The sequence below is a fragment of the Myodes glareolus genome, chromosome X (assembly GCF_982192425.1).
Source record: "Myodes glareolus chromosome X, mMyoGla1.1, whole genome shotgun sequence".
Taxonomy (NCBI): Eukaryota; Metazoa; Chordata; class Mammalia; order Rodentia; family Cricetidae; genus Myodes; species Myodes glareolus.
This window is the reverse complement of record NC_142053.1, coordinates 80,258,716-80,274,638: the sequence shown is the minus strand read 5'-3', so window position 1 is coordinate 80,274,638 and position 15,923 is coordinate 80,258,716. Positions and strand designations below refer to the sequence as shown.

General features: G+C 40.6%; 1 long non-coding RNA gene across 6 annotated transcripts in view; it reads right to left on the bottom strand.

Annotated features, from left to right (window-relative positions):
• LOC125389286 (uncharacterized) overlaps positions 1–15,923 on the bottom strand; it is a 53,123-nt gene that overhangs the window by 19,220 nt on the left and 17,980 nt on the right. For 4 of the 6 annotated variants that reach the window (XR_015737064.1, XR_015737069.1, XR_015737065.1 and 1 more), the window contains exons 7-9: positions 10,873–10,953; positions 3,191–3,732; positions 2,701–2,760 (exon numbers count right to left, since the gene is read on the bottom strand). This is a non-coding gene — a long non-coding RNA (uncharacterized LOC125389286). The remainder of the gene's footprint in view (positions 1–2,700; positions 2,761–3,190; positions 3,733–10,872; positions 10,954–15,923) is intronic. The other 2 variants (XR_015737067.1, XR_015737068.1) reach the window with 1 other exon arrangement.

Genomic DNA, 15,923 nt, shown 5'->3' with positions numbered 1-15,923 from the left:
TGTAAAATATTTATGGGTGAGACAGGACAAAAAGAGAAAAAAATTAAGGGGTATAAGAAAGGAAAGAAGGCGGGGGTGGAGGTGGGGGCACATAGCTTTAATAGGGGCATTCAGGAGGCAGATGCAGGCGGGGTTCCAGGACAGCCAGCGTTGTTACACAGATAAACCCTGTATTGGGGAGCAGGGCAAGGGGGTGAGAAAGGGACTGACTAATAGTCAAAGACTTCAACACAGCCAATAAAGTCCAACTTCATCTCAAAAATGATCTGACAAAGAATGAACAAACTATGCTTGCCGAATGTTTGCAACTTTCAGTTTTATCTAATAAAACCCTTTTATAATTTTACTCACAAAAGAAAATCCTCAAAGGTATAAAACAAGTACAGCAACTCAACTACTTTTACTAAACTTTTAAACATGAAAATTTAAGCTTTGATCAATCTTTAATTTTTATTGAAATCCTTTGGGACATGTAATTTAAAAGCCGCAGGACCATATACAAAGAAACTGTAAATACATCTAAGTTCAACTCAAGAAGATTTGAGATTATGTATACCGTCCTTGTCCTCCCCACGTAATAAGCGTGCTAAGCCTCACCATGCTCACACCGAAAAAAAAAAATCAATCATCCAAGTTATCTGCATAACATTCTCTAAGTGTAAAGAGACCTCCGCAGGTTGCAGGGTTATGTCTCCCTCCTGTCAGACACTGGGCCATTCTTAACTGCCACATTGAGGTGTCAACTATTAACATTTGGAGGGAATGCAACTTAAAAAGAGGGCTTAAGGACATGTCTCACGGAACACTTACCTAGCCTTCTTAAGCTCTAATGGACTTGGATGCAAATAGCTCAGTCACTAGTAGATCGTTTGCCTAGTATGCTTGGTGAATGGTCCTAGGTTCAATTCTTAGTCTCACAAGAAAACAAAAAACCCTTGGTTCAAAAGGTAAAGAGATCTGCCACAAAACATGACAAGCTGAGTTCAATCCCTAAGATGAACAAGGTGGAGAAAATTGCCTCTGCCTGTTCTCTGATCCCCAGACCCTGCTATGGCCCTTCCATATATAAACACAAAAACCAAATAGCTATGCTCCCATGTGCATGTTCTTCGCCCTCACTGTTTCCCCTCCCTCCCTTCTAGTAAATAAATATAGGGTTAACGACTAAGTCAGTGGGCAAAGCACTTTCTGGTAAAATTTTAGAGCCCAGGTTGGGATCCCTAGCACAAGCTGAATGCTCCACAGTGTTAGTGTCGGCTTGACACCTCACTTCCAATCCCAGTGCTTGGGAGGCAGAAACAGGGATTGCCCAGAGCAAGCTGTCTGACTAGACTCAATTGAGGCTTTTGGGTTCATGGAGAGATTTTGATAGTAAGGTAGTGAGTATATGAGGACGACAACTGATAGACATACCACACACATGGAAACACAAACACATGCACGCCACACATACATATATACCACCAAAAAAAAAAAAAAGTAAAATCCTATAGCTGGGTAACATGAGAAAGGAAAAGTGCAGCACAGAAAATGGCTTGCCTCAGCGGAAACAGTCCATATAAGGCATGTTTTCTTGCTTCACCCCCACCCCAGGTCCCATCACCACAGTGTACTGGCTCAAACTCAGGGCTTCAGATAGTGGGTAATTCCTACTTTCTGATTTTGCCTGGCATGATGGCAAAAGTTTATAATCCCAGCACTTGGGAGACACAGGAAGAAGGATCTTGATGACAGAGTAAACTCAAGACCAAAGTGTGCTACATGAAAATGCCTCTCAACTTAGGTTCAGACAAAAGTCTTAATTCTTATATTAAAATGATGCATATGTGGGTAGATGGACATGTGTACGTGACTGCAGGGAGCTATGGATGCTGGTCATTCGAACCGGCTAGAACTGGAGCTCCGCAGGCAGTTATGAGCCGCCTGATTGGGTGCTATGAAATTACTCCAGTTACCACAGTCTGTGTTGTGTTCTTAACCATAAAACCTCTATAGCCCTAGAACTTCACTTGATTTTGACTAAATATTGTATTGCTAAAGAGACATGAATACAGGGAATGGTAGCTTGTTCATGGCACATCACTCAATATCTAGTAAAGTCATTTAAATCACAGAAAACAATTACATAAAACCAAAGATACAAACATATAGTTAGGACAAACAAAAAATTTACAACAATATTTATTTTTAGTTACCAGATAAGGCTCCTGTTTTGTTGTTTTTATGTAGGTATAATGGTCTATTAATTCCTAGATTATCTCACTCTAATTTATACAAATGTACCCAAAATTGTGGTCCAAAGAAACCTGCCCCAAGCTGGATTGAACAGGAATTGCTCTACATACCCTTATTTTGTAACATAATACAGTGACATGACAATAACACAATTCCAAAGAAGCAGCGCCGGCTCTAAGATTATTAAAGCATTTATAAACATACTCTGCTGTCCTGAAGCTACTCAAGTTTCCTTGTAGAGAGGCCCGAATTTCTGGCAATGTTGGATTGACCTTTCCAGACAATTAGCAGTAACCAAGTATTAGTCTATCCTTTCCCTTTAAATGCATTTTGCACATTGGGTTGGCATGTTCTGAAACACTCCCCGATCCTCTCTAAATCACTTGTCCCTATGATTAGTTAAAGGACAGCAAAAGAAAACCAACACAAAAACCAGCTTTTCAAGAAAAAAGAAGAGAGTGATACCAGGAACCATGTCACATATGTACCACATCTGGATCCTGCAGGCATTTGCAACTGAAACCCCTGAAACAGAGGATGGGAGAAGTCAGTTCTTAACTATACATTAGAAACCATAGGTAACAAGCAGAGGCATCATCATATAAACCAAGCTAAACTGGAACAGGACAGGTCTAGCAATTTGGGTTCTCAGTTATTGGAACAGGGGTATTTATAGGAATCAATAAACGGAGGTAAGAGAGAAAGATGCATTGCAAGCCAACATGCAACACAAAGATGAGGCCATGAGAGCCTAAACTAATGTGAAAGCATAAAGAAGCAAAACAAGAGAAAGAAGCAAAAGGAAAGCTATCCAAATACGTGAACTAGAGAAAAACAGAAGTGGATGGGAAAGCCGTTGCCTAATAGGAGGCATAAAACACGAACACTAAGCAGAGTGACTAGACAGCTCAGCCAGCTACATGAACGGCACAGGTCAGCATGAACACGTACGTACTTCTGATGTTCATTGCAGTAGAAATTTAGACTCATATTCTGATAGTCTTTTATTAAAAAAAATTATATTTTGCCATGGAAGGAAGGAGGAAGAGAAAGGAAAATTGAGTAAGCAAACTGTGAGCCTGAGTTACCAGGGGCCCACCAGAGAAGACAATTCAAGACAATTTATACCCAACTGAAAGTCTTTATTCCAGCTGGCTAGAACTAAACCCAAGTATTTGGACACCTAGTAACAACAGACTGAGTGTCCAGAGCACAAGGTTTTTGAAATCAAAATCTAAATCCTGGCATTTCAGTTGGCAGTTACAGGGGAGCTTCACAGAAGCAGAGAGTTTAAAAGTGACTATTAAGTGGTTACCAGGAAGGGGGCCTGCACAGCAGAAGGCAGTTTAAAAGTCACTAAGATAAGTACTTACCTGGAGGGGGGGGGGCTGCACAGGCAAGGAGCTTAGTCACTAAGATAAGCAGTTACCTGGAGGGGGTCCTGCACAGGCAGGGAGCTTATCAATGCACTAAGATAAGCAGTTACCAGGTGGGGTCCTGCACAAAAAAAAAATACAGTTGAATACTCACTAAGATAAGCAGTTACCAGGAGGGGGTCCTGCACACACACACACACACACACACACACACACACACACACACACACAATACAATTGAATACTCACTAAGATAAGCAGTTACCAGGAGGAGGTCCTGCGCAAAAAATAGGCAGTTGAATACTAACTAAGATAAGCAGTTACCTGGAGGGGGTCCTGCAGAGGCAGGGAGATTAACAGTCATTAAAATAAGCAGTTATCTGGAGGGGGTTCCGGCAGAGGCAGGCAATTAACTGTCATTAAGATAAGCAGTGACCTGGAGGGGGGTCCTGCACAAAGAGGCAGCTTGAAAGTCAAACCAAGATAAGCAGTGACCTGGAGGGGGTCCTACCCAAAGAGCAGGTTTTAGGGAAGGAAAGATAAGTTAGCTAGGACGTACTGACCTTAGGTTTCTAGAACAGAGTTGGGTAGTTTTCCAGGAGACTCTCCAACAAGGAAATCAGATTCTGCTTAAACCTGAAAGGCCTCAGCAGGAATACAAGATGGAGGAACTTTTGTACTGGTTTTCCCTGTCACACACGGTGGTGTATGCCTATAATGCCAGCATCCCAGCACTCAGAAGACTAAGGCCAGCAATGGATATACATGATTAAAGCTAGTGTGGTCAAAACCACATAGAAAACTAAGCAAAATAAAATAAGATTTTATGCCCACTAGAAAATGGGTTTGAGAGAGACTTGGAAATTACTGAATTAAGATCATGTAATCAATCAGATTTAAATCAATTCAGAATTCAATAAATAATATCAGTCCTACACATGCTCAAATTATTTCTTAAGGAAACTTGAAAAGACAATCAAATAAACATAGCTAAGAAAGCATTCCTGATACTACGTATACTCCAAACCCACAACTGATAAGCCATCCCCAAGCTTGATCCCCAAAAAGGATCAGAATCAAGGACATCCCTCGATAAACTGGCCAAAATTGTCATAACACAAAAGTTTTCCTCAGGGGTTGGAGAGATGGCTCAGAGGGTAAGAGCACTGACTGCTCTTCCAGAGGTCCCGAGTTCAATTCCCAGCAACCACATGGTGGCTCACAACCTCCTTGCCAGCAGTTCATTGTATGCTTAATAATAAATCTTAAAAATAAAAAAAGTTTTCCTCAAAATGGTAAGGTGACAAAATTCTATATAATTCAAAATTTTGAAAAACAAGACCTTGGAGTATCGTTCAGTGGTAGAACACTTGTCCAGCATGTGTGAGACCCTAGGTTCAATCCTTAACACTACTGAATAAATACATATCAGTTAGGTATGGTGGAGTATACTTGTATTTCCTCTTCTGCAAGGAGAGACATGAGAATCAGGATGACAGTCTAGACTCAGCTACCATGGCAACTTTGATGTCAGCTTGTGTCTCAAAAATACCTACGTCTCAAAAATAAAATAGATAAAAATAAAGAAACTAAAAGTCAGCTAAAGGAGTAAATGAATTTATGGAAGAAAATACTACCGTCCATGGAAGAATCAGAAAAGACTTAAGATCCAGTGATGAACCAATTTGCAAAGGAATGCCTCAAAAGTTAATAAACAGAAGCTATTTATCTGCAGTAGGGCAAACAGGATGAGGAAGTTAGTTAGCAGAAGGGAAAAAGCAAGAAAATGCTAGGAGAACTGGGTTGTAGAGCTACCTGTGAGACTAACAGAGTTTACCGGAGAGGCTGCCAAGGTCCAAAGACAGTCAAATATGATATCACTTTGATGCTAGTTTGCCTTTCAATAATACTGGTTATACTTACATTAGCTGGATTGATTTAGGATGGCGAAATTTTGATTTATACATAGGGTGAAAAGACATTCACATATAACTAACAATATTAGAAAATGGCCTAGACCTGATACATACAAAGAAAGATGCAGGTAGAAAGGCCATGCCCACAGATCAAAAAAGCTCAAGTTAAGAGTGATTTAAGTCTTAAAGAGAGAGGAGATTAAGGAGACAGTCTATGGATTCCTGTGTGCAACAAAAGCAAGGTGACAAGCACAAAGAACCAGAGAGAAGCTGCAGCAACAATCATGACACTCCACTAGAGACAAGTTTTAGAAACTTAAGCCTGTTCATACAATGAAATATGGATTGAGAAGAATACTCTTCCAGATGGTGATAACTACTTTTGATTTTTAAAACACACCTGGGAAAGCCAGAACCTGAATTGAGGAACTGTCGTCATTAGATTGGCCTAGGGCCATATCTGGGGTAATTTTCTCGATTGCTGTGGGTTGCAGAGGGGCCCAGCCCATTAGTCATGCTACTGCTAGGCAGGTGAGCCCAGGCTGTATGCAAGAGATAGCTGAGCAATGCAGAGAATTAAGCCAGCTAGCATTTCTCCATGGTCTCTTCAGTTCCTACCTTAAGGTCCCTGCCTTGGCCTAGCACAATGACATGTTTTCCTTTTCCAAATTTTTGCCGGTCAGTGTTTAACCACTGTAAGAGTAAGCAAATTACGGCCAAATAAAATAAATCAATTTTACAGCATAAGACACAATACTGATGACAGATGAAATACAGAGGTTAGCTAATCTGTGTTCTTTGAAATAAAAAAAAACACCTGTGGTATGCAAACAGATCGTCAGCAGCAAAGAACTGGATGTTTAAAAATCCCAGTTGAGCGCAGTGACACCTCTAACTCTGGTTGATTACTGACCATCGCTGCAGGTTAGGAGTCAATCAGAGCTACACAGGGAGATTTACAGGACTGGGCTAAAGAGCCAGACCCACAGAAAAGAAAACAATTAAAACAAAACAAAACAAAAACTTCCAAGATTTTACACAGGAGGGACTGGAGAGATGGCTCAGCACCGAGAGCATACTCTGTTCTTACAAGTGATCCAGGTTCTGCACCTTCAGTTGTAGGGGTCTGTCACCCCATTTCTGACCTCTGTGGGCATTACACACATGTGACAAACTTACATGGATGTAAAACAGTAACAGAAGACAAAAGAATCTTAAAAGGATATACCGGAGGATTAGAGTCATAAACATTAGAAGCTATAAGAGGTTATAAGAATAAAACGTAATAAAGCAGGTATGGGCAAAATGCAGCTTCCACACAAACACAGCTCACTTACTTTTTATGAAATTGTTTTCTTGGAACACAAATGCACTCGTGTTTATATATTGTCTATATTTGTTTTCATTCAACAACAGCAAAACCCATACAGCCCATAAAAATGAAACTACTATCGTACTTAATATGAAAACATTGCAAATTGGCCTGAGAGTATAAGCCAGTGTTGGCAAAGCTGAGTGGACACTCACAGGAGCTGAGAGAATAGTATATTATGTTAGAAGCAGAATACTGGAAAGGGGATTTTGAAAATCAGTACTACCAAAATCCTGACAGATACCCACAGTATACCTCCCAGCCCTGAATGTGCTAGATAGTAAGAATAATTATAGGTGGGTTGAGATGTAGCTGAGCACTGCCAACTCTCCCAGCACCCACACAGAGGCTCACAGCCATCTACAGCTCCAGTTCCAAGGAATCCAACATCTTCTGTCCTCCACAAGGACAGACACACATGAGATGTGCACACATGTATATGTAGGCTAACCACTCATACATATAACTTTTTCAAAAAAGAAAATCCAACTGACCAGTGGTGGCATATATCTTTAATCCCAGCAATTGGGACACAGAGAGAGGAAGATTGTGAGTTTAAGCCAGTCTGCTCTATGAGTTAGTTTCAAGACAGCCAAAAGCACAGAGAAATCTGTCTTGGAAAACCAAAACAACAAAAACAAAGACAAACAAAACCCCCCCAAAACAAACAATAGTAAAATAAATAAGAATATTATATGATGTATGCCAGAAATAAGGCACAAATCATGGCACGAATGTATAATTCCAGGCATGGAGAATGGGGTTGAGGCTAAATTAGAAGGATCACAAGTTAAAAAAATGTATAGTAGAGTAAGTTTAATAATGGTCCAGCCAATGTTAAAAGAGATGTTAAATATAATAGAGCTCAATGGCTCTTCACTAGTATGTACAAGCTAGTACTTCACTTTTCAGTACCAGAAAAGATCTGGACAAATGAAGCCCTGTGTTAGATCACCAGAACTGTTGAAAAAAAAAATAGTGCCCGGGGGCTCTAATCACAGAATGCAGAAGTACAAAAGAGAAAAATCACACTCATCCTAAGTTACACACTGATTTTTAAGGCCAGCATGAGCTTTGTAAGATCTTGTTCACTGGGGTAGAAGGGTTTAAAATGTTACACGAAATCCTCAAATATCATTTTAAAAGAACCTATTTCAAGCCAGGAGGGGTGGCACACACCTTTAATCCTAGCAGTCAGAAGGCAGAGGCAGGCGGATCTCTGTGAGTTTGATGCCTGCCTGGTATACAGAATGAATTCCAGGATAGGATCCAAAGCTACAGAGAAACACGGTCTTGAAAAAACAAAACAAACAAAAATAATCCACAGCAACATAAAAATGGTAAAAACAGGGGCTGAAGAGATGGCTCCATAGATAAGAGCACTGTCTGTTTTCCCTAAAATATCTGGGTTCACAACTGTTTGTAACCCCTTAATTCCAAGGGATCTGACACCCACATACAAACATGAAGGGAAAACCCCAACATACATTAGAAAACAAATCTTTAAAAAATTGTAAAAATGAATGGATTATAAACGATAGGAAATTATCATCATGCTCATCTTATGAAAAGTAACTGGAAACTAGGGGTATTGTTCGTGTCACATGCCTGTAATCCTAGCACCGGGAAAGCTGAGGCAAGAGGATTGTGAATTTGAGGTTGGACTGGACTCAAATGAAAAAAAAAAAAAGCAAGCGAAAAGGAAACTTTCAGTTGGGCTGTGCTGTTGCACGCCTTTAATCCCAGCACTTGGGAGGCAGCGGCAGGCGTATCTCTGTGAATCGAGGCCAGTTTGGTCTACAGAGCTAGTTCCAGGACAGACTCCAAAGCTAAAGAGAAACTGTCTGAAAGAAAGAAAGAAAGAAAGAAAGAAAGAAAGAAAGAAAGAAAGAAAGAAAGAAAGAAAGAAAGGGATACTTGAACTTGATACATTTTTAGGTTAGGCCAGACAAAAATATCTGAAACATGAGATAATAAATTTCAATATGTGATCAAGCCTGGTTGCTCAAGCCTTAATTCCAGCCCTTAGGAAACTAAGTTAAGAGTTTGTGTCCAGCCTGAATACATAGTGAGATCCAAGATTCCCTAGGTTATATATAATACCTTGCCTCAAAAACCAACTAAATCAAACCGATTGTCTAAAGCTGATATGTTCCATCACATGTCTTGAACCACAATAAAAGTCAAATTCCCAACAAACAAACAAACAGACTTCGAAGTTGCAACTCAGTGTAAGAAACTCACACGTAGTCAGGTATGTGGTTGCTCAGGCCTTCACCCTTGCACTCAGGAGGAAGAGGTTGGGGTTTGAAGCCAATCTGCTCTATAATGCAAGTTCCAGGACAGCATGGGGTACAGAGAAACCCTGTCTTGCGAAATCAAACCACCAGCGCACCAACAAAAAAACTCAAATTGTCTAACGTATTTGAGACTGTGGGCTCTATTCCCAGCACTGCAAATGTGAAGGAGGGTCAGGGAGATGGCTCAGTGGAGAAAGACGGATTTGGCAGGACCCATCTGAAAGCCAGCACTCCTACAGTGAGAAGGAAAGTATAATGAAATTCCCCCGAAAGCTGAGGCAAACTAGCAAGGAGTGCAAGGCAGTACGAATGATGCCAAGCACACAGCAGAAACAAGAGAACCTGGCTCAGTGAGAGAAGGCAAGCCTTGAAAGCTGTCCTTTCTCCACACTGCAACACAAATGGGCACCTCAACTCACTAACTCACTCACAAATACAAACAGTAAAGAAAAGAATTAAACAAAAATCAAATGGAAGCTGGGCGTGATGTCACATGCCTTAATTCCCAACACTTGGGAGGCAGAAGCAGGACTGATATATAGAGCTACTTCTAGGACAGCCAAGGAGAAATTGTCTCACAAAACTGCAAAAACAACAACAACAGGAAATACAACTCAAAGAGCCAAGAAATATCTTGTCTTATATTATTAGGAATAAAAAAATACACAAAATAAAATATTAAAGAATATGTTTTGCTTTCACAAACATTAAAATTGTTTTTCTTTCCTTTTTTGGTGATATTTGAGAACAGAATTACATAACATACAGTACATGCTGGCCTCCATCTTGCAGTGATGTTCCAGCCTCAGCCTTCCAACTGCTGAGGTTACAGGCATGAGCCACTATATTCATCTTGCAATTGGTGAATTTTTTTAAAAAAAAATACTTAATATAGTTTATAAGTATCAATGTGTTATGTGTGACAATGTCTAGTCTGATAGTCACTACAAGAACTATCCACTTTATCCAATCTTAGGAAATCAGCATGATATTTAACAACTGACCTATAACTACAAGCATGCTAACTTTAACTTTCTCTATGTAAATCTAGAGCAGTTTGGGCTGGAGGGTAGCTCCATGGAAGTGTGCTTGCCTAGCCTGTAACACTCCTGGGTTCTAGCCTCCAGCACAGCAGAAAAAAGGAGGAAGAGAGAAGAGTAACTGCCAGAGTCTAAATAGCGAATGTATGTCAATTGCCTTTATTCAAACATTGGGATACTGCGTGCTAGTTTTAAAATGATGCCATTAAAGCATATTTAATTGCATGGCATATGCTTGATATCTCCTTAGTTGGAAAAAGCAGGCGAAAAACCAATCATTAGTGAGTCCATCAACAAATGACAAAGACTGTCAATATCCCCCACTCAAAATTTGAACCCAGAAATAAAACACTAACGAATTAAAGCAAAGAATAAAATTATAAATAGCAAATTTAACAAACTGAATTAAAAGTCCTTGGGAGTATAAAGTTTTTCCAGAAATGTAAGGCTAGCTCAGTCTTAGAAAAGCTATTGAATGCAACAAACAACACAAAATGGCCAAAGGGGAAAAAGAGTTGTTTTCTTTTTGTTGTTGTTGCTGTTGAGATGAGTCTTATTATGCAGCCCTAACTGAGCCCTAGCTCAGTTTCCAAAGTGCTGGCCTCCAGAAATAAGCCTTCAACAATTGCTTACCTAATAGAGTTAGATACCTGTTCCTTTCTTTGTTCATCTGTCCTTCTGAGATATTCATGGAAGCATTAATTACTCAGAATCCTGAAAGACAAATAGAAGAATTGACATTGTAAATCAGGAAAACCAGTTTTTAACTTGGCTATTAGGACAGTGTTATAACCAAAGGATAAAATATACATAAGATAAAATGTCCTGCGCGGGCTCATGTGTTTGAACACTTCAGCCCCAGTCACGGGTGATTTGGTGCCTTGGTATTCATTGAATCTTTGATAAGGGCAACCTAGTTGGCAGAAGTGGGTTTGTGCAAAAAGAGATTTGAGGAAAATAGCCATCCGGCCTTACTAGTACTCCAATCTCTTTTTCAAAGTGTTAGAATAGCCAAAAGTTGCCACAACAATGGTGGAAGCATCACCCATCCACACTATGATGGACTGTATTTTCTGAAACTGTAAGCCAAACAACAAAGCCATGGGCTTGCAAGATGCCTCAGTGCTTTTAAGGCTGACCACCTGAGTCCCATCCTTGGGACTCAGTTAGTGAAAGAAAAGAACCAACTTCTTCTTTATTGTAAAATAAGGCAATGTGTATCAAAGTTTTACCTCGATATTGTAAAAATTCCTTTGTTCAGACCTAATGCTTGGTGCCCCTACCATAAAAAGGTGGGTTCAGAAACCAGCCTTTTGCCACAGCCGAACAAAAAAAACCATCTCTGGCTGTGGTCTCAGGTATCTGATAAGCTTTTTGTGTACCATGGAGATTTTTTATTTTTATTTTTTTCCTGGATTCTGGTTTCTGGAATAAAGTTTGTTTCTGGTTTATTGAACTTTGGTGGCTGTCCGCATCTTTGCATGACCCCCCCTCCCCCCACTCGACTCAACAAAGGGGAGAAAAGGAGGAAATGATAAAATAATATTATATACTAAAGAAAAAGAAAGCAGAAAATGAGGGTGTGGTGTTTCACACCTAGCCCTTACTCCTAGCACTGAGGAGACACAGAAATATTTTAAATTTACAAACATCCTTGGCTACATAAGAAGATTCTGCCACAAAAAACAAATGAAAACAAAACAAAAACAGCCAACCAACCAACCAACCAAACAAACAAACAAATAATAAAACATGGGATATTGGAGATGGCTCAGTTGTTAAGAGCTCTGACTATTCTTCCAAAGGATCAGGGTCTAATTCACAGCATCCACAACCATTTGTAACTGCAATTCCTAAGAATCAGATATACGCTTCTACCCTTCATGAACACCAAACATGCACATGGTACACACGTGTGAAAAACTCATTCACATTGAAAAAAAATCTTAAAAAAAATAACAAAAAAGCTGTTTTTATGGACCATGCCTATAACTCTCACACTGGGGAGATAAAGGCCTGCCTGAGGCTGATGAGTCAAGGCCAGCCTAAGACACACAGTGAGAAAGTTTTTAATTTTTTAAATTAAATTTAAAAATAAAAATAGAATCAGAATGACCCATGGCTTCAATCCCAGCACTTGGGAGGCAGAGGCAGGCAGATCTCTGTGAGTTTGAGGCCAGTCTGCTCTACAGAGTGAGCTCCAGGACTGTCAGGGCTGTTACACAGAGAAACCCTGTTTTGAGAACCTAAAATAAATAAATGAAAGGATAAAAGATAAAAAAAAAGAGGTTTTCAATGTCAATTTGGCTACATTACATAGCCAGACCATGTCCCAAGAAAACCAAAGAGGGGAGGATCTCTAAGAATGCAAGGACTTGTTTTACTATATTACCGTAGAGGCAGGGTCTGCAGTTCTAGTTAAACTAGACTATCCCTGACTGCAAGGCCCTGTCTGACTGTACTTTTGGTGGAAAAGCTAACTAACTGATGAGTGTTATTCCTGGTGTGATGGGGAGCACAATCAAGAAAGCTGTGTAACATTAGCATGATGGTCCAAACCGATGATCCCGGTACTTAGAGACAGAAGGATTACAATCAGTTTAAAGCCACACTTACTTTACAGAACAAAACTGCCTTAAGACAGGTGGTAGTTGAGATCACCTTTAATTCCATCATTTGGGAGACAGAGGCAGATGGCTCTCTGTGAGTTTAAAGCCAGCCTGGTTTATAGAGCACTTTACCTGAAAGTCAAGACTACAACCCTTTCTATACACACACACACACACACACACACACACACACACACTAAATAGACAGCATCAAAAATTCTAAATGGGGAAGCAACATAGGTCCAAACTAGTCACTCTGAATGTGGGTGACAGCTGGATGGCTGTGGCAGACTGAGTTTCCCTACTGCTTGTAGGTGGTTTTGGGAACCTATTCTTTTTGGATGGATACCTTGCTCAGCCTAGATATAGCCTTGGACTTCCACAAAGCAATGTGCATTCTCTGAGGAGTGGATGGGAGTGGGGTGGAGTGGGGTTATATGGAGGAAATGGGAGGGAAACGGGAGTAGGAACTGGGATTGGTGTGTAAAATGAAAATATAGTTTGTTTCCTGTTTTTAAAAACATAAAAAATAATTAATTACCTATTATAACAAAAAAAAAATTCAAAGTGGGGCTAGGGATATGGGGGTAAAAGCACTTGTGCGTCAAGCCTGAGGACCTAAGTCTGAATCCCCACGACCAAGGTTAAAGCTGGGTGTGTACTGTGAGCATCTGTAAACCCAGTGCTCCTGAAAATGAAAGCTGAAGGTGTTCCTGGTGTACGCAGGTAAATAACAAAGAGATCCTGTTTCAAACCAGGTAGAAGGCAAAGATGCCACTCTAGATTTACCGCTGACCTGCATGTGTACCCACAGAAACACACACACACACACACACACACACACACTAACAGTGAGAAAAAACTTAGTTCTAGAGACAGGGTAAAAAGATTAAAAAAAAATCTGTCTGGTGGCTGAGACAGCAAATGAGATGAGTTTAAGGCCAGGCTGGTAACCAGTGAAACCCTGTTTCTAAACAAACAACAAAAAGACACACAAAATGGAAGCTGCACAGGCGGTGGCCGCTCGCACCTTTGATACCAGCCATTGTTAGGCAGAGACAGGCGGATCTCAGTGAGTTTGAGGCCAGCCTGGTCTACAGAGTGAGCAAGGATAGCCAGGGCTACACAGATAAACTGTGTCTCGAAAAAACTAAACCAATCTCCAACCCCCAAATAAAAAATAATACAAAATAAAAAAATGCCATGCTGTCTTGGAAATTCTTCCAGGTCCATAAATTTCGCTGTCTTAAACCACGAAGCATTCTGCTTTTACGAGGTCTTTTTATGATTCATATTTTTGACATTTTAAAATTATGCCACTTATTCGTGAGCGTGTGTTTATGAAATGTGCCGCAGTGATGGTGGAACGCACAAGAAAACATGTGGGCACCGAGTCTCTCCTACAGTTGTATAGGTTTCGGGGACTGGACTCAGCTTGTGAGGTTTGGTGGGTGACAAGCATCAACACTGACCCACGTTATAGAGGAAAATTGTATTATTTAAGATCTTGCTACAGAAAATAGTCATTTATGTAAGATTCCAAAATCGATTTAATTGAGCATAAATACCTATTTCTATATAAAGCTGTCACCTCTCTTGAAAAGATAAAGACAGGGATCTCTAGAGTTGGCTCAGTAGTTCAAGGCACTGACTACTCTTCTGGAGGACCCAGGTTCAAGTCCCAGCACCAACATGGCAGCTTACAACTCTCCGCATTCCAGTTCCAGGGGATTTGAATCTATCCTTTATGGAAATGATGCACATGCACAGTACACACACCTGCGTGTGTGAAAATGTTTACACCATAAAGATGAGTAAAGAAATTTCTTTGAAAAGAGAGCAAAGATAAGGAGAGGAAGAAGTGTTGGAAAGTGTATACATAGCTGCGCTCAATAGAAGGAAGTATGGAAGAGAAACAGCTCTGAAAGATGCTAGTCTGAAGAACACGACCACTTCACGCCTCACTATTGGCCAGGGGAGGACAAAGACACCTAAAGGCCAAATTATAATGTATATATTTTGTGTGTGTTTATGTAGGAAGTTAAGGCCTACCAGGCCAAACGGAATCAATCTGGAATCTGCTTGGCATGGTCAGAGGTCCTGGTCATACCTCGCCAATGAGGGACCACGTAATGTTGCCTGAAGAGCTAGAAAAGGCGCTAGAAAAAAAGCTAGAGGTCCTGATCATGCCTAGCCAAGGAGAACTGATCATGCTATATGTCAACCGTCAAAGGACCTAAAGGCCTGGGTGGTGGGGGGTAGGTTATAAGCTTTTTCTGTTGGCAAACCAATGAGTCTGCTTTCTCCCTTTCACCAGACTCTCAGCATCTACAGTTGTTGATGCCTCGCCTTCTTATCTCCTCACCCAAGGAAGACATTAGGGCCCAGCTATATGTGTGTATGTGGTCTACCTTTGTCTACTTTATTCTTTTGGCATGGGATCTTTTATTGAACCTGGAACAGACTTGGAGGCATCAAGCCCCACTGGTCCTCATGTTTCTGTCACTCACCTACAGCACTTATGTTACATGCGCTCATGGTCATGTCAGGCTTTTCAAGGAAGAGTTTATGTGTTTGTGTACATATACTTGGGTGTGTGCATCCATGACAGTGAGAAAAAGGTAATAGATCCCCTGGAGCTGGAGTTATAGGATGCCTAACACAGATACCAGGACCGAACTAGCATCCTTTGAAAGAGCAGCAAACCTTTTTTAACATGCTGAAGTCATCTCTAAAGCTCCCACACCCAGCTTTTTATGTTGGTGTTGAGAAGTGAAACTGTACAGCAACTGTTCTTATCCACTGAGCCATTTCCCCAACCATCATATTCTAATACTTTAAAACGTAAAAACAGGGCTGCGCCCATTGGTAGAGTGCTCACATAGCATGTGTAAGGTCCTAGGTCCCAACCACAGCACTGTCAACAACAAGAAAATTAAAAATGTTAACTAGTCAAGCCTGTTGGCCAAGGTCCACCGCCTGTAATTCTAACTACTTGGAAGGCTGGGGCAGGAAACCACACGTTTATGTTTGCAGGGGCTACAGAGTAAATTTTAATAGCAGCCTGGACAATTA